Here is a 22112-nt window from a genome sequence, read left to right on the forward strand (position 1 = left end):
CTTCCATTCTTTAGTATGCTTTCCATTTCGATATTCTGAATCTTTTCCCCCCTCTGACGTAGTTCATACTACTTCAAAGAAAATGTACCTACTGTATATCTATGACAGAATACACAAAGTAATGATAGAGCAATAGTTTAAAATAACGTAATAGAAAAATAACGTGATTCACGTCCCTATCTTTTACCATCCATTTCATCCACTTTATCTCTGGTTTGCACGGATGTCCTCGATCCGGGTCCTATCACCCAGCTTTCTATGTGCCGCGATTTTTTGACACCTTCTCATTTTTTCCATCCTGCTTAAGTTTTGCAGGTCCCGCTGCAAACGAGTCATAGAGATGCCGGTGAGTCAGGCGCGTCGTTTCCCGTCTCGTATAAAATAGCTGCATTCTCTCCGATTCTTCCCAAATCGGCCTTCTCGCAGCGCTTCCCTGGCTTTCTAACCTTGCTACACGAAATCTTTATTAATTCACCGGATCTGGAAAAGCAAAAATTGGCTCCTGGAAGAAAGCGATACGTTACGGCGGCGCCGAGACATGATCGCGGAACTTCGATTAAGGGGAGCAAACAAGCCGTTAGTCCTCTCGGAGTAAAACCGGCTCCCCTATCGTAGACGGAACGTACCAACAATTTTTTTTAAAAAAAGAGTAAATAAAGGGAAAATGCAAGGGGAAATTTGCAGAGGCAAATCTTTTTCATTTCCTTTGGGCGCCTAGCAACGTTTCTCCTTTTCAAAGCAAAAGATTGCCAGCAAACGCAATTGTGTAGGAATGCGACAATTGGGATCGCCTCAAAAATTTGGATTATGGTTATGAATCTATCTGGATTGAAACCAGAGATGGGTGTGGGTATCTCGTGTTGGCAGCTTCTTGGGGGTGGGGGAGTGGGGGAAGCTTCATCTTAGAAAAGACACCTCTGATTATAGTTTCTGAGCCCAACCACTGTGTTGATTCAGCAAACCAAGATTAACCCTGACCAAATCATTTATGAGATTGGAGTGAACCTCACAGTGTAAAGGCACCTTTATGGATTCATGTCTCTTTTGCCCCACAGCTCAAAAGGTCTCTTCTTGTCCATGAAGCTGTGTCAGAAGAACTAGGACATTCCAAAAGCAACAGTGTGATTCACACATTTGGAAGTAATCAGTGGAATATATATTGAAAAAAGTAAATGATGACCAGTTTTTCACAGTTACAACTTTTGTAGCATCCCAATGATCACGTGGTCAAAATTTGGATGCTTGCCAACTGGTTCATACTTATGACTTACTATGTCCCAAGATCATGTGATCCCTTTTTGCAACCTTTTGACAAGCAAAGTCAATGGGGAAGCCAGATTCATTTATCAACTGGATTATTAATTTATCAACTGTGTTGATTCACTTAACAACTGTGGCAAGAAAGGTCATAAATTTGGACAAAACTCACTTAACAAATGTCTCACTTAACAGAAATTTTGGTTCTTAAGTGAAGGACTGCCTGTATCTGGAAGACACTGGGGGGATAGAAAAGCTAGATGTGGTTAATTCAGCCTTCTGGCTACAACACTGATTATCTTGTTTCTGGAAGAATTTCCAGCATATCCTCTTTTGCTCTATTCAGTTGCCTGCAAACGTGCACTGCTTGGCCCAACCACGTTACAATGTTTCCTAGTGAAATGGACTACTACTAATTGTGCAGTGGCTGTTTTGAATTTCTACTTTTAGTAACACCAAATAGAAGTAGAGGCAAGAAAGGTACCGGGTTCTGTAGCATCACCCTGTGACCCGTCAAATGCTGTTTATTGCAAAACAAAGTAATATTTTTAGAGTCCCTATCAAAATTACCAGCTGTGTATAAACAGGTATCAGAAGATAAGTACCACAAAGGTAGGTTCAATTTGAGCAAAACATTTAATGTACTGAAAATTGTGTTCTCCCCAAGAAGATAAAAGCACAAAGACAATAGAGAAAACTATTCAGTAGAAGCAATAGAATGGAGACTGGTGAACAAAGTTTAAAGTGGGTATATGAAGAAAATAAGCAAGGATGTCCATAGGTTATGGTCAAAAAAATCAAGATGACAGCCTGGCTTTTCTATGTGTCAAAAATAACCTACCAGCTAAACTAAAATAACACCATTGTGGCCACCATCTTTACTTTTCTTTAACTATGTCCTGTGGAAACCCCTGAAAACATGAGTTATAAATTTCAAAAAGTTCAAAATGAGCTATAATACATTTAACAGACCAGGCTTTAGATGAAGAATATGGATCAGAAGGAGAAGTTGCAAAAGATTCTTGTCAAAAGATAAAGAAGGGGAATAATATAATTACAAAGAATAAGCATTATATCAGTTAAAAAGTTGAAAAAGTACACATCCCCTTTCATCTTGAATATGCTACAGAATATGCTAACATCTTCCTCAATTTACAAAAAGTATACAGTTCTGCAAGGCTAATGTCTGAAAATAGCTATCAGCCAGAACTTTTCTTTTGTTCTGATTTTGCCTGATATCCTCATATATTTGTAATAGTGGCAAACCTCCACCCTCATCCTTACATATTCTCTGAAAATTTCCTGGGATTGAATAAACCCAGAAAGACTGCAGCAGAAAACAAATCTTAACAGGACCTCTCCCAAAGGTGCTTTTTCAAGAGGCAATGGGACTTTCTTGTTTTTCTATGAAAACATTTCGCTTCTCATCCAAGAAAATCCAGTTGCCTCTTAAAAAAGCACCTTTGGGAAAACCATGACCTGGTCCTGAATGATTGAGAAGCCATCCATAGGCATATAACAGGACTTGCTTCATAATAGATACAGATAAGATCACAGAATAAATGTCAACATAATATTTTTATGTTAAAAGAAATGATAAACAGAAATATAGAATCCAAGATAATTAAAATATTAAATGGCAATATTAAATCATAGTGATAATATCTGTTTCAAAAATAGATTTGAAAGCAATAAATGATAGAAAAAACATAGATAAATGAATCAGATGTTTTAAAAAGCCAAAAGCTGGGGTATAGCCAAGCTAATAAAAGGTATTTTTGCTTAACATTAATTTGGGCATTTAGAAAATAAAAAGATACATGCAAACTGAATTCAATTAGGAGAGAAGACAATTATATTCAGTACTTCTAGAACATCAATACATTGCTTTAGGCACTCTTTTTAGTTTTATACTGTGGAGTTTTTGTCTCCCTTCAGTATCAACACCATCTTTTTCTATTTTAAGTTCAGAAAGAAAGTCAGCCCATCATCAAGTACTGCCTTGCTGCAAGCAGCTGACCTAAAGATGGAGTTGATCAGATCTGGTGATAAGTTTTTGCCCCAACTGTTGAGTTCAACAAATTTCTTGTGGTTAATCAAATGATTTCAACTAGGATGTCTTGCTAATAATTGGACTTTAGATCTGCAGCCCCCTTGAAAGTGCCTCATTAAATAACTATCACTTCAGCAAGGTAACAATATTTTTATTTGCAAAAAGAAAAAAAAGTGCTGGTTTTTGGTGAACGTGGTAATGTAACTCTTCTACTGCTGTTTTAACATTGTTTTTATTTTCTTATTTTCTGTCATTTTAACAGCTGTTGTCGTTTTGAGTAGGTATAATTTATACATAATTTAACAAAGCACAATCCAATCAAAATGAATATTTCTGCCAGAAATACACTGCCTTAAGAGGATGGGGGAAGCTATTGATTTGCATAGAATTTTTTTGTCTTTGTTGAAGGTGTATAAAGTTCAATGAGGGGATTGAATGAGGGATCCTTGGTGTTCTCTGAGCTTGGTTGTTTTCTTGCAGACATTTCATTATCCAAACCAGGTAACATCTTCAGTGCACTGATAATGTTACCTAGTTTGGGTAATGAAGCATCTAAAAGAAAATAGCCAAGTTCAAAGAGCACCAAGGACTCCTTATTTCAAGCCTGAGCTACAAATATTCTCCTTTATTGGTTAGTTGAATAATATCACCTTGTATAGGTAATAATAACCTTTTTCTTTTTCTCTTGACAAGTTCTGTCAAGCCTAAGCTAAGACATCTATGTGAGCCAAAGGAAAAAAATGGCACCAAGTCTCATCCCATTTCCAAAAGAAGAAATGAAATTAAAAAAAATAGCCATGGAATGCAAAACTAGTACTAGTGATGAGAAATAATTAACTATCCTACGTGAAGGTAACAAGTTAGATTAGGAGGCACCGGTATGCCCGTGATGGCTAACCTATGGCACACATGCCACAGGTGGCACACGGAGCCATATTTGCTGGCACGGCAGGTCTTAGCTCCAGTGCATACACATGCACTGGCTAGCTGATTTTTGGCCTTCCGGAGAGCCGGGGAGGCTGTTTTCACCCTCCCCAGGCTTCAGAAAAGTCTCCGGAGCCTGGGGAGGATGAAAACTCCCCCCGCATGGGTGACCATGCACATGTGGGGGGTTGTGCACACATGCGAAGGTGGGGGCACATGTGCACGTGTATAGTGCATGCACACATAATTTTGGCACACCTTTAGAAAAAGGTTAGCCATCACTGGCTAACACAGTTCTGTCCTCAGAGATCCCCTGATGTTACTTCCTCTCTGCCCAATAGATCTGAAAACCCATGGAGCTGCTCAGTTGCTCAAGTAATCCTGCTACTCATACCTTTTCCTGTTGGATAAGTGTGTGTGTTCACAGAGATTGGAAATAAAAAGACCATTGATGCAGGCATGACCTGCTTCCATCAAAAGGTGAGGGAAACTGTTATCTGGATAGTTAAGTCAGAGAGCAGCAAGATTGTAATTTGTTAGCTTGTGTTTGTTGCCTCTAGAAACACTGTAACATGTTCTCAGGTGTCTTTGTGCTGGAAAGGCTTCATATAAAACCAGCTTGTGTAATGCAGTAAATCCTGAAATAGGATCCCTGCAAACCTAACCCACTGGGACAGAGAGTTCCTGCTCAGTGAAAAGATGGCAGTTAGAGAGGCCTTTGCACAGCTTCATTTCATATTTTAGTTGCATCCTCTCCTAAATTGAGAGGCTCTTCCATCAGAATATAATTCTTTATTTTAGAATAGAATATAATTCTTTATTGACCAAGTGTGATTGGACACACAAGGAATTTGTCTTTGGTGCATATGCTCTCAGTGTACATAAAAAGACAAGATACATTCGTTACGAATCATAAGCTACCAACACTTATTGATAGTCATAGGATACAAATAAGCAATTAAATCATACTAGGAAACAATCAATATAAATCATAACGATACAAGCAACAAAGTTGCAGTCATAGAGTTATAAGAGGGAGGAGATGGGTGATAGCAACGATGATCTGAGATGGGTGATAGGAACGATGAATCAGTAATGATCTGTTCAGTTGCATGGCTTGACTACTGCAATGCCTCTACATAAAGATACCCTGGAAGTTTCAACTGATCCAGAATGCAGTAACATAGGCAGTGATGGCATAACTAGGTATGCTCAATAATTGCCCATGGATCACCTCTGTTCTCTAGCTGCACTGGTTGTCAGTATGCTTCTGGGGGCAATCCAAGGTGCTAGTCATTAGCTATGAAGTCCAAATGGCCTGGGGCCTCTTTACCTGTCTCTAATATTATCTGTCTGGACCATTCAATCCAGTAGGGTTACTGCATTCCAGGTTCCTTTGATTAAATAATTCATTCTATCAGGATCCTGGAAGTACATCTTCTCTGTCATAATGCTGCCACAGGGAGTGAGGTTCCCCCTGAGATCCAGGTGGCCTGCAACCTGTTGGTGTTTCAAAGAGATTTGAAGATCTGGCTCTTAGACCATTGGCGAGGGGGACCGAAGAAGCCCCCTTCTGGGTAATATGGGTTGGCTTTTGCTATTATTCAGTTTGTGCCATTCATTTGTTCCTTTAAAAAAAAAATCATTGTATTATTTTATTGTTTGGAGTGTTTTTGTTTTTATTCTGTGAACTATCCAGAATTATTGTGAAATGGTGTGAAATGTAATAAACACGAAGAAGCAAAAAAGATTAATGACATGATTCCTAGACCATGTGATGATGTTTCTGTTCCACTTAAAAGTAAAGACTTGAATAGCCATCAAGTCAGATGTTAAGAGAATATAATACTAAAGCTCTGAATTGCCTTAGATATATATGATTATATGTGTGTATGACATTTGTGGTCTATTTTGTGGTCAGACAATACTAGAAATAGATAATTGTCTATTACCTCATAAATTTATAGGACTGTATATAGAGTCGGAAGGGACGCAGTGGCTCAGTGGCTAAGACACTGAGCTTGTCAATCAGAAAAGTCAGCAGTTTGGCGGTTTGAATCCCTAGCGCCACATAATGGAGTGATCTCCCGTTACTTGTCCCAGCTTCTGCCAATCTAGCTGTTCGAAAGCATGTAAAAATGCAAGTAGAAAAATAGGGACCACCTTTGGTGGGAAAGTAACAGTGTTCCATGCACCTTCAGCATTTAGTCATGCCAGCCACATGACCACAGAGACATCTGCGGACAGCGCTGGCTCTTTGGCTTTGAAATGGAGATAAGCACTACCCCCTAGAGTTGGGAATGGCTAGCACATATGTGCAAGGGAACCTTTACCTTTACTTACATAGAGTCGTATTTGCAATCGGAGCCAGACTAGGAGAATTTGACATGAAAATTAGCCATCTCCATCTGGTTTCATCATAGCCGACTACGTTGTTTTCCCAGGTGAAGAAAAATACTTATAGTGAAAGATATGCCTGGGTGCTAGAATCTGTAACTAGCATCCATATGATAACTGGTGAAGCAGTTACTGGGGTTTTCTCCCCCTCAGCAATTAATGGTACTTAGAAATAATGCTGTCTAATTTCAATGTTCCTCTGAAAATTTAATTCGGAATATATGAATAATATATGAATAATTTGACTTCTTGGCAAAGAGAGCAGAAGCCAGGTCAAGCCTTACATATTCGAACAGAAGGTATGTAAGAAAGAAGGAACCCTATTCTCTTTGTATTAGACAAAAGACAACCTAGGAAAGAAATTAGTATTAGGAGGTCTAATCTACTGCCAGGTCTGGGTCAGGAAAGCTGAGAATTGAATGGCTATTCAGTCAGCCTTGCAGAACTATTATTAACCTTCAAGAATTAATGTATACCAGACTTCCTGGGAGGAGCTTGCTGATGGTGGCAGCTTAAAATTAGCTGTCCCCGAATCCTGGTCACGTATCTGTTTAGATGATCATCCATCTGACGTCTTAACAGGTTTCTTATCCTTCAGGCAAGAAGGGAAGAAGATATAGTTTTGCTGGCAAATGCCCTTCGATTTTTGCAGCTTCTGTGCCTGCAGAGAGAGAGGGGGCAGCCCAAAGCAGAACGGCGTCCGTGCTGGGAACTTCAAACTGCCTTGTGCAGTACAAAGTAAGATCTCTCCCACTCAGTTCACAGCTTTGATTTATTTGATTTTTGTTATGTATTCAGAATGGTCTACCACTTTAAATGCATTACATTCTAGCCAGCAACAGCCTCTTGCGTCCTGGTTGGCTGGGACGCAGTTGAGGCTGTTGCCGGCCACACCTAATTAATGATTGGTTATGTGATCGTATAATTACTTTAAATACTGGGCGTGCTTTTCCTAGCCAAGCTAGCTAGCACCTTTCTTTTAATGTTAAATAATAAACTTGCTGCTGTTTGTAATCCTGGCTTCTGCGTTCCTGCCAAACCACAAAACTGGCGACGAAGGTGGGATCCTTCGCAACGAATGCTGACCGGCGGAAGGGAAAATTTCTGGCCTTTTCTCCGTAAGTCCTTTTCGCATCTAAGCCACGATGACTTCTGCCTTGCCTCCGTTTGCTCCCTACGGTTCGGGGGGAGAATCCTGGGAGGGATTTATGGAACGTTTCGAGTGTTACCTCCAAGGCCGGCGTATAAGTTAGGCTGGGACACTCTAATGGCCAGGCTCAAAGGACATTATGCACCGACACCCTCAAAGATTGTCCGCCGTTTCGCCTTTCGTCGTCGGGTGCAGAGACCTAATGAGTCAATTAGCCAATTTTTAGAGTCCCTGCGGACTACGGCTGCCCAATGTGACTTTACCAACTTAGAAGAAAACCTGGTGGAGCAGTTTGTATGTGGTGTGCGGGATGTAAACCTGCGAAGCCGTCTGTTCCGCCATCAGGACATTACCTTACTCCAGGCCGTGGAGACTGCTAGAGCAGCGGAGCTCTCGGAGCAGTCCACGGCCGATATCGAGCGGCTACAACTGGCTTCGTCTACCCACACCTCTGCTGGCCCTTTCTCGCAAATGAGCCTAGTTGATGACCTGCCACCCTCGGAGGAGCCAACTGATGAAATCGTGGGGCAGCTTAGGACGCAGCCGAAGTGCAAACCTCAACCGCAGTCGGTTGCGCCTCCAACAGCTGGCGCTCCTTGCCGTGGCTGTGGCGGTCGCCATGCCCGTACAGCCTGCCCTTTTCGCAATGTAATCTGTCGCCGTTGCAAATGGCAAGGGCACATCGCTAGGTTTTGCCGGGCCTTGCTGCCTGCTCCATCCTTCCTGCAAACCGCTGTTCAACCCCAAGCGCAGCCGCACCGCCAACCACCACGGCCCGCTCGGCGGGCTGAAGACTGCTACACCATTGATCAATCGCAAGCCTTTGACTGCTCTCTTAACCCAGCCCCCGCCGGAGCCCAGAAGATCGCTACCTCAGTCCAGCTGGAAGGTCAGCTCTGCCGGATGGAGGTGGACTCCGGCTCCTCTCGTTCTCTGTTGTCCTGGGCTCTTTTCTCCCGCCTCTGCCCCAGGGTCTCCCAAAGCCAGCTCCTGCCTGCTAAGACCACTTTAAGGGACTATCAGGGGAATTTTATTCCCACCTTGGGTTCTTTCCCCTTTCGGTCTCTTATGGCCCCTTCGAGGGAAAATTGCCCGTCCTGGTAGTTAGGGATTCCCTCCCTGCTCTTTTAGGCCTGGATTGGTTTCCTGCCCTGGGTCTTTCAATTGGGGGGGGTGCACCGGGTTGTTTCGTCTTCCCTAGAAAGCGTCCTGTCCGACTTTGTGGACGTTTTTGACGGCCAGCTAGGCTGTTATAAAGGCACCCCCATATCCCTTAGTCTCGACCCCCAGGTTGCTCCAATTAGGCTGAAGGCCCGCAGGGTGCCTTTTGCCTTAAGGGCCAAGGTTGACGCCGAGCTGGATAAGCTCCTGGCGCAGGGAGTCATCGAGCCCGTTGACCACTCCCCCTGGGAGACCCCGATCGTTCTCCCAGTTAAGCCGGACGGCTCGGTGAGGATCTGTGCCGACTATAAGTCGACGATCAACCTGGCCCTTCAGGCGAATCCCTATCCAGTCCCTGTGGTGCAACACCTGCTCCATTCACTGGGGCAGGGTTGCACATTCGCCAAACTGGATATGGCGCAGGCTTACCAACAGCTCCCGGTGGATGACGATGCGGCGGCTGCGCAGACCATCGTCACCCACCGTGGGGCTTTTCGTTGCCACCGCCTTCAATTCGGTGTTTCTGTGGCCCCGGGGATCTTCCAGAGCCTTATGGAGCGGTTGCTCCACGGGCTTCCTGGCGTAGTACCGTATTTCGACGATGTCCTGATTGCTGCTTCCAGCCACTCGGGACTCGTCGAAGTACTAAGGGAGGTCCTCCTGCGTTTTAGGGGGGCGGGTCTCAAGTTAAAGCACAGCAAATGTTCGTTTGCTGTCCCGAGGGTGGAATTCTTGGGTTTCTTAATTGACGCCCAAGGCATCCACCCCACGCCTTCTAAGGTTGCAGCTATCAGGAACGCCCCTGCACCCACCTCTAAAGCGGAGTTACAGGCGTTCCTGGGGCTACTTAACTTTTACGCGCCATTCATTCCGCATAAGGCGTCATTAGTCGAGCCGCTGCATCGGTTGCTCGACCGATCTGCGGCCTGGCGCTGTCAGAGAGGTGCTGACGTCATCGGCAGTCCTGGTTCAATATAGTGACAAGATGCCTCTGACACTAGCATGTGACGCCTCTCCCTACGGTTTGGGGGCGGTCCTGAGCCATGTTCTTCCAAATGGCTCGGAGGCCCCGGTGGCCTTTTATTCCTGGACACTTTCCTCGGCGGAGCGTAATTATAGTCAGATCGACAAGGAGGCTCTGGCTGCGGTGTCCGGGATTAAGAGGTTCCACGACTACCTCTACGGTCGGCACTTCATCCTTGTCACTGACCATAAGCCGCTCCTTGGGCTTCTGGCAGGTGACAGGCCGATCCCCCCCATTCTCTCCCCACGCATGACACGCTGGACGGAATTCCTTGCGGCGTATTCTTATACGCTGCAATACCGTCCGGGCAAGCAGATTGGGCATGCGGATGCTCTTAGCCATTGCCCACTGCCGGAGACTGACACCGCCCCCGTGCCAGCCCTCTCTGTTCTATCCATCGCGGCCTCCGGCCTACCCATTTCAGCTGCGGAGGTCGCGGCCTACACGAAGGCCGATCCTATCCTTTCCCAGGTCTCCTCCTGGGTCTTGAGGGGATGGCCTACAGATAAAGTGGCAGAGGGCTTCCGGCCTTTTAAAGCTCGACAAGCGGAGCTGTCCATTCATGGGGGGTGTCTCATTTGGGGGGATCAGGTAGTGATTCCTGCTGCACTACGGCCACAAGTCCTGCCTCTGCTCCACAGGGACCACCCGGGCATAGCGCGAATGAAGGCCTTAGCCCGTAGCTATGTCTGGTGGCCCTTGTTGGATTCAGAGATAGCGGCTTATGTGGGCCGCTGCGCTACATGTCAACTCTCCAGGCCCAATCCTCCGGCCGGGCCTGCTCGGGAGTGGGAGGTTCCGAGAGGCCCGTGGTCACGCCTCCATGTAGATTTTGCCGGTCCCTTCCACGGCCAGAATTTCCTGATTGTGGTGGACGCCTACTCTCGGTGGGTGGAATTGGTCCTGATGGCCTCCACCACGGCCGAGAGTACGGTTCGGGCCTTACGCAGACTGTTCGCAACCCATGGGTTGCCGGACATACTTGTGCCAGATAACGGCCCGCAATTCACAGCCACCACGTTTCAGGAGTTCCTGGCCGAGCAAGGGATCCGGCATGCGCCCATAGCTCCGTACCACCTAGCTAGTAATGGCCGGGCGGAGTGGGCGGTCCGCTCAGCTAAGGAGGCACTGGGCCGTATGGACCGGGGTGACTGGCAGATGAGAGTGGCGGCTTACTTGTTAAGCCAGCATTCCACCCCCTGCCCGATAACCAACAAAAGCCCCGCGGAGCTCTTGATGGGCCGGCGCCTGCGGACGTCCCTGGATAGACTCCATCCGCTCTATTCAGGGGATCAGCCATGCAATCTGGGGGTTCTCCCTTCCCGTTCCTTTAGACAGGGGGATCTGGTGTGGGCCCGCTCTTTTGCCGGGGAGCCCAGGTGGGTCCCAGCTAGAGTAACTGCCCTGACAGGTCCCTGTTCTTTCAGGGTCGGATTGGCTGATGGATCCGAGTGGAGGCGTCACTTGGATCAGTTAAGGAGGCGCCTCCCAGCGGAGGCGGGCAATCCGGACTTCGCTGGATGAGACAACGCTGCACACTCGGGGTTGCCGTGTGAGGCCTTTATACACCTAGGCCTCGCCTATCCACAACCAGACACTGCTAAATCTGACGAATTGCGACAACGGGCCTTTTCCAAGCCAGGCCCGGCCTGTCCGAGCGCCCCCTGCCGGGAAGCGAAATCGTCAGCTCAAACCGCCATCGAAGAGTTACCGGTCGATGCTCCTACCCCCCGAGACACCCCTCCAATGCTCTCCCCTACATCTGTGGATGCGCCACCCTGGCCCGGCCTACCGGCGTTGTTGAGCCCGCCTCCGGGGCCGTGCCAAGATGGCGTCCCTCGGAGCTGCACTCCCTTCGGGGAGGAGCTACAACGAGCAGGTCCATCTCCGACGACGACTGTTGTTGAACTAAGGAGATCTGGGCGGGTCCGGCACCGTCCCGCCTACCTTCGCGACTACGCATGCTCCATCTGGGAGCATGCGCCAAACTGGGGGGAAGGGGTGTTATGTATTCAGAATGGTCTACCACTTTAAATGCATTACATTCTAGCCAGCAACAGCCTCTTGCGTCCTGGTTGGCTGGGACGCAGTTGAGGCTGTTGCCGGCCACACCTAATTAATGATTGGTTATGTGATCGTATAATTACTTTAAATACTGGGCGTGCTTTTCCTAGCCAAGCTAGCTAGCACCTTTCTTTTAATGTTAAATAATAAACTTGCTGCTGTTTGTAATCCTGGCTTCTGCGTTCCTGCCAAACCACAAAAATTTTAATACGAGCTGAATCCGTTTACGTGGACATTAATTGTTTACCAAGATCCTAGCTTCTTTTTTTTACAAGATCTTCCTCTGAAAATCTATTTACTTAGAGGCTTTTAAAATGGCGCCGAGCCGGCTGGATTCTCCGGTAACTATGATTATCTTTTTAATTTCCTTGTTAAATGCTACAGAACTCTAAAACTTCAAAGGACTGTCTTATCACTTGTTTCACAATCGGCCAGCAGAAACTTTTTAATTAGTTTCATTTTTACAAGACTTCCTTTCTCTCATTAATCTTGCTTATCTGGAATTTAAATGGTGATGAATCTGCTGAACTGTCTTGTTACAATGCTTATTTTCTGAAAGTTTTGCCAAGCCTCAAATTTCAAAGTAAAGGGAGAAATTCAGCATCTTTACTTATAGCTGCACAGTCAGGCAGCAGAGTTTTATTAATTGCTGGAAGATAAAATTTGGAATGGCCTCAAAACCAAATCCTAATCCGAAACCGTCACCCTCTATTCCCAGGGGCACATCCCCAGTGCCTGGCACAAGGTTGCAGCCTCCGCTCCCTACGCCCCCTGCTGGAGATTTGTTAACGAAAGAATTCTTCTTGAGTGAATTAAGTGTGGCTCTTAACGCACAGACAATTAAAATGGAAGATAAACTTAGAGATCTTAAAGCGGAGATAAAACGAGAGATAAAACAGGAGGGAAAAGAGGAAATAAAAGAAATAAAAGGGGAAATAAAAGGGGAAATAAAAGGACTTAAACAGGAGTTGTATGAGAAAATCGATGCCAGGGTTGTTAAAATTAAAGATGAAATGCTGGGACTTGTAACTGTATTGACAGAACATGTTTCCGGAATTGAAGATAGTCTAGAGGATCTTAATGAGGCTAATACCAACTTGACATTGAAAACAGAGGCGGTGGAACAAAAAGTGGAAAATGCTGAAAAAGAAATTATTATGATACAGTATAGACAAATGGAGCTCGCATTAAGAGTAAGGGGGCTGCGTGAGGAGAAACAGGAGAACCTGAAACAGATCCTATCAGAAGCCTTTGACCGCCTGGTGGGAAGACCAGGGACTAACCTTGACTGGCAGATCGACAAAGTTTATCGCGTTAACTCCTGGGTGGCAAAGCAGAAACAGCTTCCTCGAGATATCGTTATATACTTCACTACAAGAGAGCTTAGAAATATGGTACTACAAGAGTCTTATAACACTAAGCTCCAAGTTGGCGGTCAAGACCTGATTGTTTTGAAAGAGATACCACCTCAAATGTTAAGAGCCAGGAGAGACTACGCTTTTTTAGTCAAAGAACTCAGAAACCGTATATTATATTTACATTTGATAGGCAAAGATATCGCCTCAACTCTGTATGGAAAGCCCAAGATTTTTATCATAATATTTTGAAGGCTGGATATTCTGCATCATCTGGACCTGGAGAAAGACCACAAGAAGGACAGGACAGACAGCAAACTACACAAATATCAGATAAGATGGAGCATCTCTCTCTTCTAGAAGCGCAAGGTGTTATGGAACAAAGACCTAGCCGTATGATTACTAGACGAATGGAGAAACAAGCTAAAAAGCAACAACATCAACAATCACCGGCCATCGATCAAGGAGCTACAATAACAAGTCTGGAAGCAGTGGGAGGAGCTAGGCCTCAGGTTAAACAGGCCATGCAGGAAGCTCTAAAAATGCTTCAGCCAACCAAAGATGACAACTAAGATCTTAACATGGAATGTCAATGGATTGAATTCCCCACAGAAGAGAAAGAAAATACTTCACTATCTCAAACAGTTTAAGAAATTAAGACATAATTTGCTTGCAAGAAACTCATATCGAATCAACTGATCAAAAATATCTGATTAACTCAAAACTTGGTCAACATTTTGTAGCTTCTGCTATGGAAAAGAAGAATGGTATAGTTGTATACTTAAGAAAAGACATGAAAGCTGAATTAATTGAAGCAGATCCCTTCGGAAGATATATCGCGTTAGACCTAATCCTAGAAGGGAAAAAGACATTACTTTTGGGAATTTATGCTCCTAATCAACAGCAAGATGGATTCTATAGAAATCTTCATGCCAAATTAGTACAGTGGGACTATAGGTCCTGTATACTATTGGGTGACTGGAATGGGGTGATAGACACTAAGAGAGATAAGAAGACTTCTCACCCAAATACTAAGATGCGAGCAAAGCTACCCAAACCTTTTTTTGACATGATGGACGACTTTGAATTGAGAGATATTTGGCGAGAAAGAAATGCAGAGGAATATGATTTCACTTTCTTCTCTGATAGACAGCAATCCCTTTCAAGGATTGATTTTATACTAATCACTAATGATTTGCTTTCTAGGGTCAAGAAGACAAAGATTGCGGTTAGGGTCCTTTCAGACCATAACCCAGTTTGGATGGAGTTGGGAAGGGTAGTGCAGGCAAGAAGGTCTTGGAGATTGAATGAAAACTTATTTAGATATGAAAAGTATATTAATGATTGTAAAAAATTGTTATCTGAATATTTCATTTTGAATATGAATAAGGGTACATCTATGGAATTCGTATGGGATGCAAGCAAAGCGTATATGAGAGGAGTGCTGATGAATATAAATAAAACACATAGATATAAACAAGGGTTAAAACGAACAGAATTGGAAGAGGAAATTAAGAGAAAAGAGTTGGAGTTAACAATGAATCCAGGCGATACAAAGGTTAAGGAAGCTATCACCATATTAAAATCTCAATTTGACATGTTGATCTCTGACCAGGTAGCCACTAATTTATTATATGCAAAACACAATACCTTTTGTAACGCAAACAAACCTGGCAGATGGTTAGCTTATCAGATTAGGAAAAAAAGGAAAACTCGAAATATATCAAAACTGATTTACAGAGGGAAGGAGGTGTTTCAACAGGAAAAGATTCAAAAGGTATTTCGGGAATTTTTTACAGAATTGTATAAAGGGGATAAAATTAATGGTCTAGATATAGACAAATATTTAGATAAAGAGAAAATACCTTCAGTTAGAGAAGAGCACAGGCAAAAATTGAATCAACCAATAACCTCGGGGGAAATTTTGCAGGTAATTAAGCAATTAAAGTTAGGGAAAGCACCAGGTACAGACGATTTGACAGCGGTTTACTATAAAAATTTACAGTTAGAAATGGTAGAACCTCTTAGAACCTCTTAGAGAATTATTTAATAAGATTCAAACGGAAGGTAAAGTGCCTCCATCTTGGAAGACAGCGTTTATATCTTTGATACCCAAAGATTAAGTATCTCATTACTTAATGTAGATTATAAAATCTTTACTAAAATACTAGCAAATAGGTTAATGCTGGTTATTCAACAATTGATACACACTGACCAAACAGGTTTTATACAGGGGAGACAGGTGAAAAGTAATGTCAGATTAATTATTAATGCATTAGAATATTTGGGAAATATTTGGGAAAGAACAACCAGATCCCTGCTGCGTTTATATTCTTGGATGCTGAGAAGGCCTTTGATCGAGTTAATTGGCAATTTCTGTTGAAGATATTGCAAAAAATGCAGATAGGAGATAATTTTTTACAGTCAATTAAAGCAATATACCAACAGCAAGCAGCACAAATTATAGTCAATGGAAGTTTAACAGACTCTTTTCAAATTGGAAAAGGTACAAGACAGGGCTGTCCTTTGTCCCCGCTATTGTTTATTATAACTTTGGAAGTATTGTTGAATAAAATACGGGGCTTGGATGGTCTAAAAGGAATCAAGATTAGGCAGCAAGAATACAGAGTGTGCGCTTTTGCGGATGATTTGGTGATAATATTGGAACAACCGCAGGAATCCAGTAGGGTTTTAATGAATACAATTAATCAATATGGTCAAGTATCTGGTTTTAAAATAAATTTAGGAAAAACCAAAATATTAGCTATAAATATGAATACTAAACAAAAGGAAGAACTAGGAGGGACGCTAGGATGTGAGGTGGTCAAAAAAGTCAAATATCTTGGAGTCAATATTTTAACCTCAAACGGGAAATTATATAAGCATAATTATGAACCACTTTGGCATAGTATACAGATAGAGATGAAAAAATGGGAGAAATTGCACTTATCTTTGCTGGGTAGGATAGCGGCAGTGAAAATGAATATGTTACCAAAAATTTTATTTCTCTTCCAAATGTTACCTATACTTAAAAAAGATGCGAATCTTTTAGAATGGCAGAAGGGATCAACAAATTTGTATGGGCAGGAAAGAAGCCGAGGGTAAAGATGAAAATAATGCAAGATGTACGGGAGAGAGGAGGATTGAAATTACCTAACCTAAAATTATATTACGATGCAGTGGCGCTATCTGTAATTAGTGATTGGACTCATTTAACTAATGATAGAATACTGAATATCGAGGGACACGATCTGGTATATGGTTGGCATGCTTACCTGTTATTCAATAAAAAACTGGATAAGAAGTTTAAAAGTCATATTTTAAGAAATGCTTTACTGCGGGTCTGGAAAAAATACCAATATAAATTAAATGACAAAATACCCATGTGGGCAATTCCTAGACATACAATTGAAAATATGAACATAGCACAAAAACAGGATAGAACTACCTATAGACAGCTTCTCATTTTGGAAAGGGGGGTACTACAACTAAAATCTTTAGAGGTATTAAAAGAGGAGAAGGTAGTTCAAACATGGTTCCAGTATGGGCAATTACAGGCCAGGTGGAAAATAGATAAAAAAATTGGTTTTATCCAAGCTGAAGATAATTTGTTTAAACAAATAAGAGATCAAAGCTTAATGCATATAAATAGGATATATAATGTATTAATACAGATGGATTCGGAAACAGAATTAGTTAAAGATTGTATGATAAAGTGGGCTCAAAATATTGAAGAACCAATAATGTTGGATACATGGGAAAGAATATGGGTAACAAATGTGAAATTCACACAAGCTCAAAATCTGAGAGAAAATTTTTATAAGATGTTCTATAGATGGCATTTAGATCCTAAAAAGCTGGCTTCTATGTATCCGAATGTACAGCCTAAATGTTGGAGGTGTGGTTCTCTCGATGCTACATATTATCATATATGGTGGACCTGCCAAAAGGTTAAGGCATTCTGGATAAAAATATGGTGGATTATGCAAAATATCTTTAAAAGAAGGATAAAGTTTACTCCTCAGTTATTCTTACTAGGTATATGTACTGACTTTACAGTGGTAGAGACTAACTTGATTCTGCACCTAATAACGGCAGCAAGACTGTTGGTGGCGCAATACTGGAAGAAGGAAGACTTGCCTACAACTCAAGAATGGACATTGAAAGTTACAAACTTAGCTGAGATGGCTAAAATATCGGCATATCTTAAAGATCACTCAAATGAGAGATATAAACGAGACTGGAAAAAATGGATTGACTATATACAAAATAAATACGGGACCAAGAAATTCCAGTTAGCCTATGCTTAAGATCAGAAATGATTTAAATTGTTTAAAGATAGTTCAGCAAGAAGAAGCTAAGGTCAATGTAGAATGTCATTAATTTCTTTATTTCTTTTTTCTCAATAGATTTTAGACTGTGTTTGTTAAAAATCCATACCGTGTACGGGTTCTGGGAAGTCGGGGGGGGGGGAAGGAGGAGGGGGGTTGGGGGGGAGGGGGGCGGGAGGGTGGGGTATACATTAGGCTAGACAAGAATTTGGTGGTAAACTAGAATTATTTTGACACACAAAAAATTGTACTTTGATGTCTTACTGATTGAGGAATGATGAAATGTTTGTTTTAAAAGAAATAAAACTTTTGAATTACAAAAATAAAAAAAATAGAAAAATAAATAATAGAAGAAAAAAAAAGAATTAATGTATACCAAGCATATTACTAAGGGTGAATAATTTTCTCTTCTTATTCCAGAGTACTCCAGTATGTATGTTCTATCATCTCAGCTATTAGTTGTTCTAAAGCATACCACAGAGGAAAAGATTGAATATGACAACCCTATTCTTTCAAACAAGCTGTCTAAACCTCTGGCAGTTGTGGTTTTGATAATCTAAATGATGATAAGCTTGTGATGGCGAACCTATGACATGTGTGCCAGAGGTGGCATGCAGAGCCCTCTGTGGGCACGTGTGCTGTTGCCAGCTGCTCTTCTGGTTTCCTGCGCGCTGGCCAGCTGGTCTTCACTGGCACCAGATCACTGGAAAATGGCCTGAAAACAGCCCCAAAATGCCCCCCCAAATAGGCTGCTTGGGGGGCCATTTTCAGGCTGGTTTTTTGGGTCATTTTCAGACCATTTTCTGGACTATTTTAGGCCATTTCAGCTGTTTTTTTAGGATAAACGGCCTGAAAACAGCCCAAAAAGCGGCCAAAACACAGGCATGCGTGCACCAGCCACCTGGCCTTTGGGTTTCTGGTGATCCAGATGGCCGGTGGGCATGTGTGTGACAGAAATCCAAAGATCAACTGGCCAATGTGCACATAAAAAATGGCCAGCTGGTCTTTGGGTTTCCAGTGCTGCAGCATGCACACATGCAAGCGCATGTACGCACATTCCAGTTTGGGCACTTGATGCCGAAAAGATTCGCCATTACTGTGATGAGCAAAAGCAAGAGTCTGAAGAAGACATTGATAGAAGGAAAATGAAATTGCTCAAGTTTATTTTAAGGCAGAAGAGCCAAAACATTAGTATGTGTTATATTGTTCAAACTTTGGTGGCAAAGATGACCTAAAGACTTTGAAGAATATCTAAGTTTTAACTTAATTAAGTTAACTTAATGCATCAAGTAATGTACTGAAGATGAATGCAGCAATAGTTGATTATTCCAAAATGCAAAAATGTATATATGCACATAGCAGAACTCCACTGAACACATCTTGTCCTGTTAAGGAGAGGTACAGTACGGCATTAAGCAACTACAAAAGTATCAGAGGCTATGAAATATATTGGTATCTGTTACTTAGCTTTTCTTTTCAGAAAAAGAAGTGGGAGTAGCTTATCTGGACTCCTTAAGACAATTTAAAATGTAAAAGAAAAATTAGGGAATTAAGTCTTCCTTAGTTATCAATCTTTAACATTTATAACCATTTTTTATCAGAACTTAGAGCTTTAGAACTCATGCTTACCTCAAAGTTCCTGCTTTTGTGGGTGGATGGGGGTGTCTAGAAAATTGCAGAGAAGCCCCTAGTGGCATAATCATTTTCCACTTGGCTAGTTAGGGCAGCGTGTGGGAACGGGGGGGGGGGGGGGACTGAAATAAAAATTGAGCACCAATTTCTACCAATTGTTAGAGCTAGAATTAAACAAACTTCAAAGTTTTTTTCTTGAGCTATTTGCTTATCTTTATATCATTCAAACAATTCTGTAGTTAATCTGGTATATTTTTATAGTTTTAGACCATAGGTTATATTTGTACTGTTGGTAACCCCTTTGACCAAATGCAAGTGATCAGCAATGTGTAGCAACTAGTAAGGTTCAGTAAACCACTTTATATATTACATACATATCCATAAATAAGAACTGCCAGATATTTGACAGATTGTATACATAGCAAATGGACTGGTGCACTCCATTTGATAGATCATAAGTTGTGCAATCAATAGAAATGTTGTTTCCCAGTTTCACATTAATCTCCAGGCAGCGCTATAATATATTGAATGGTGGGTGGGGCATTTTTACTTTTTATTCAGGCAACAGAATATTATGGACTTACCCTACTACTTTCTAGTACTATAATGCACACATTATGATTCAGTAGGATACATTTTTCCTAAGTATCTTCCCAACATCTGCCGGGACATTACTTTAAAATTTAATTGTGCTCTTATAGCTGATATTCACACTTACATATGACTTTGTTTCATCCAGTGGCTCTTTCTATCTTTACATTGGTATTTTTAGGAGTACTTTCTAAATAAGATTACACATTCTGCTTAGCAAATCTCCAAATGACAATAAAGGGGTAATTAAAGTAAATTTAACTGAATAGAAGAAAGCAAGAAGATGAATCAAAGAGCAAAGAGATTAGTTACATTTTCCTACCTATCTTGCTGCTAATGGAATTCATCTATAGAAATATATCAAGTGTATTTCTAAAAAAAATCCAAAGCTAAGGCCATAAAAGAAAATGAGTATAAAATGAGTACAGGCGCTTCCACAAGTAATAAGCCAAGACTTTGCTTGACTAGTTAACAAATCGCCAAAGTCCGGGGCAGAAACACCCAGGAAGTAAACATTTCATTTTCAACCAATATTAGCAAGTTCACAGTGATAAGGAGGAAAAAAATATCTGCCCATTTTAGTTACTGTTTATTAGCTGCAAAGCCATTTATGGTGCAGCTCTGATCTTTATGAGGATATGTGTCCTCCAAAATAATTTTGCCATCTTAGCAGGTGATGTAAAGAGGATCTGCTCAAGATCTTGGTCCTCAAGAAATAAGGGAGATATTAATAATAAGGAAGGTCTTATGCTACTTCTAATGCAAGGAACACCTTGGCTTCCACACCTCAAAAATGTACCTGGCCTTTTCAGTATTGACATTTTGCAAAACTAAGAAAACTTTATCCAGATAGCTTTTGAAACGTAACAGTGGCTTAGGTAATGTTCTTTCATATTCTATATGCTTCATAAGTTTGGGAGAGGATTTTTTTTTGTTTTTATTCAATGAATACTGATTATAATATTTTATTACAGACATGACTTAGGGAGTACTTTCTAGAGAAGACTCCACATTCTGCTCAGCAAATTCCCAAATGACAATAAAATGGATAATTAAAGTACAGTAATTTCAACTGAATAGATGAAGGCAAGAAGATGAATCAATCACGCACTCACACACACCCCACAATGGCAATGGAAAATATTCAAGCTGCCAAGTGTTTCTCCAAGAATAACTAGACAGGCTTAAACCAGACTTACCAACAAGGCATAAATCTGAACATCTGAAGTACAATTTTCATTGTCTCAAACCAGTATGGCCACTTAGATTGAGAAAGTGTGTTGTAAGAGAACACAGAGAATAGTTACCCTCTATTTTGCCTGCTTCTGCTTCACTATAAGCAGGCATTTTAACAGAGCCAGATCATACTAGGGTCTCTCTGAGTGGCTGGCTGACTACATTGTAATGATCAACAATGTCCTGCTCTTGGTACTGCAGGCTCTGGGCAATCTAGAATTATTTATCACTAGTGTCTCTACTCTTAAGAAGATATGCTGTGAGTGTAAATATGACTTGCCTCTATAAGCTACCAACATTGTTGCTGTCTCTCGGGTAACACAAAACATGGTTTAATGCAATTAAAATGATAGATGGATAATTAAAATAAACAAAGCCCTTACTGAAATAGATCCAGATGTTTCACCCATCACTGTCTCTATCATCATACCCAATGAAATATTTGAGACTAGCCTATATTTAGAGAAAATACTTGGGTTAAAAGTAGGCTTTTTAAATAGAATCATTAAAATGTCTCCTTTAAATAAGCAGGAGTACATTGTTGCCCAATAGTTGGTTATCACCTCCCTTGATCATGGCAATATTAGCTACCAGTCTAGCCAGCAAAGTCAATGGTTGACTTTCATCTCTCCACATATCCTGCCAATGCCTTCAAGACTGACAAATTAAAAAGAAAGTACACTTTATGCCACACTCAGGCCAGAAAAAACAAATACATAGATATAGAAGAAGTGACACCTGGCTCAATAGCAGTACCTGGGAGAGAGATCTAGGAATTCTAGTGGATAACCACTTAGGTGTGAGCCAGCAGCATGCTGCAGCTGCCAAAAAAGCCAACACAATCCTGGGCTGCCTTAACATGAAGTGTTAGTGTTGCTTTATAATGCCTTGTTAATATTGTATCCAGTTTTGGTCACCACAATACAAAAATATGTTG

The sequence above is a fragment of the Thamnophis elegans genome, chromosome 5 (genome assembly GCF_009769535.1).
Source record: "Thamnophis elegans isolate rThaEle1 chromosome 5, rThaEle1.pri, whole genome shotgun sequence".
NCBI classification, from domain to species: Eukaryota; Metazoa; Chordata; class Lepidosauria; order Squamata; family Colubridae; genus Thamnophis; species Thamnophis elegans.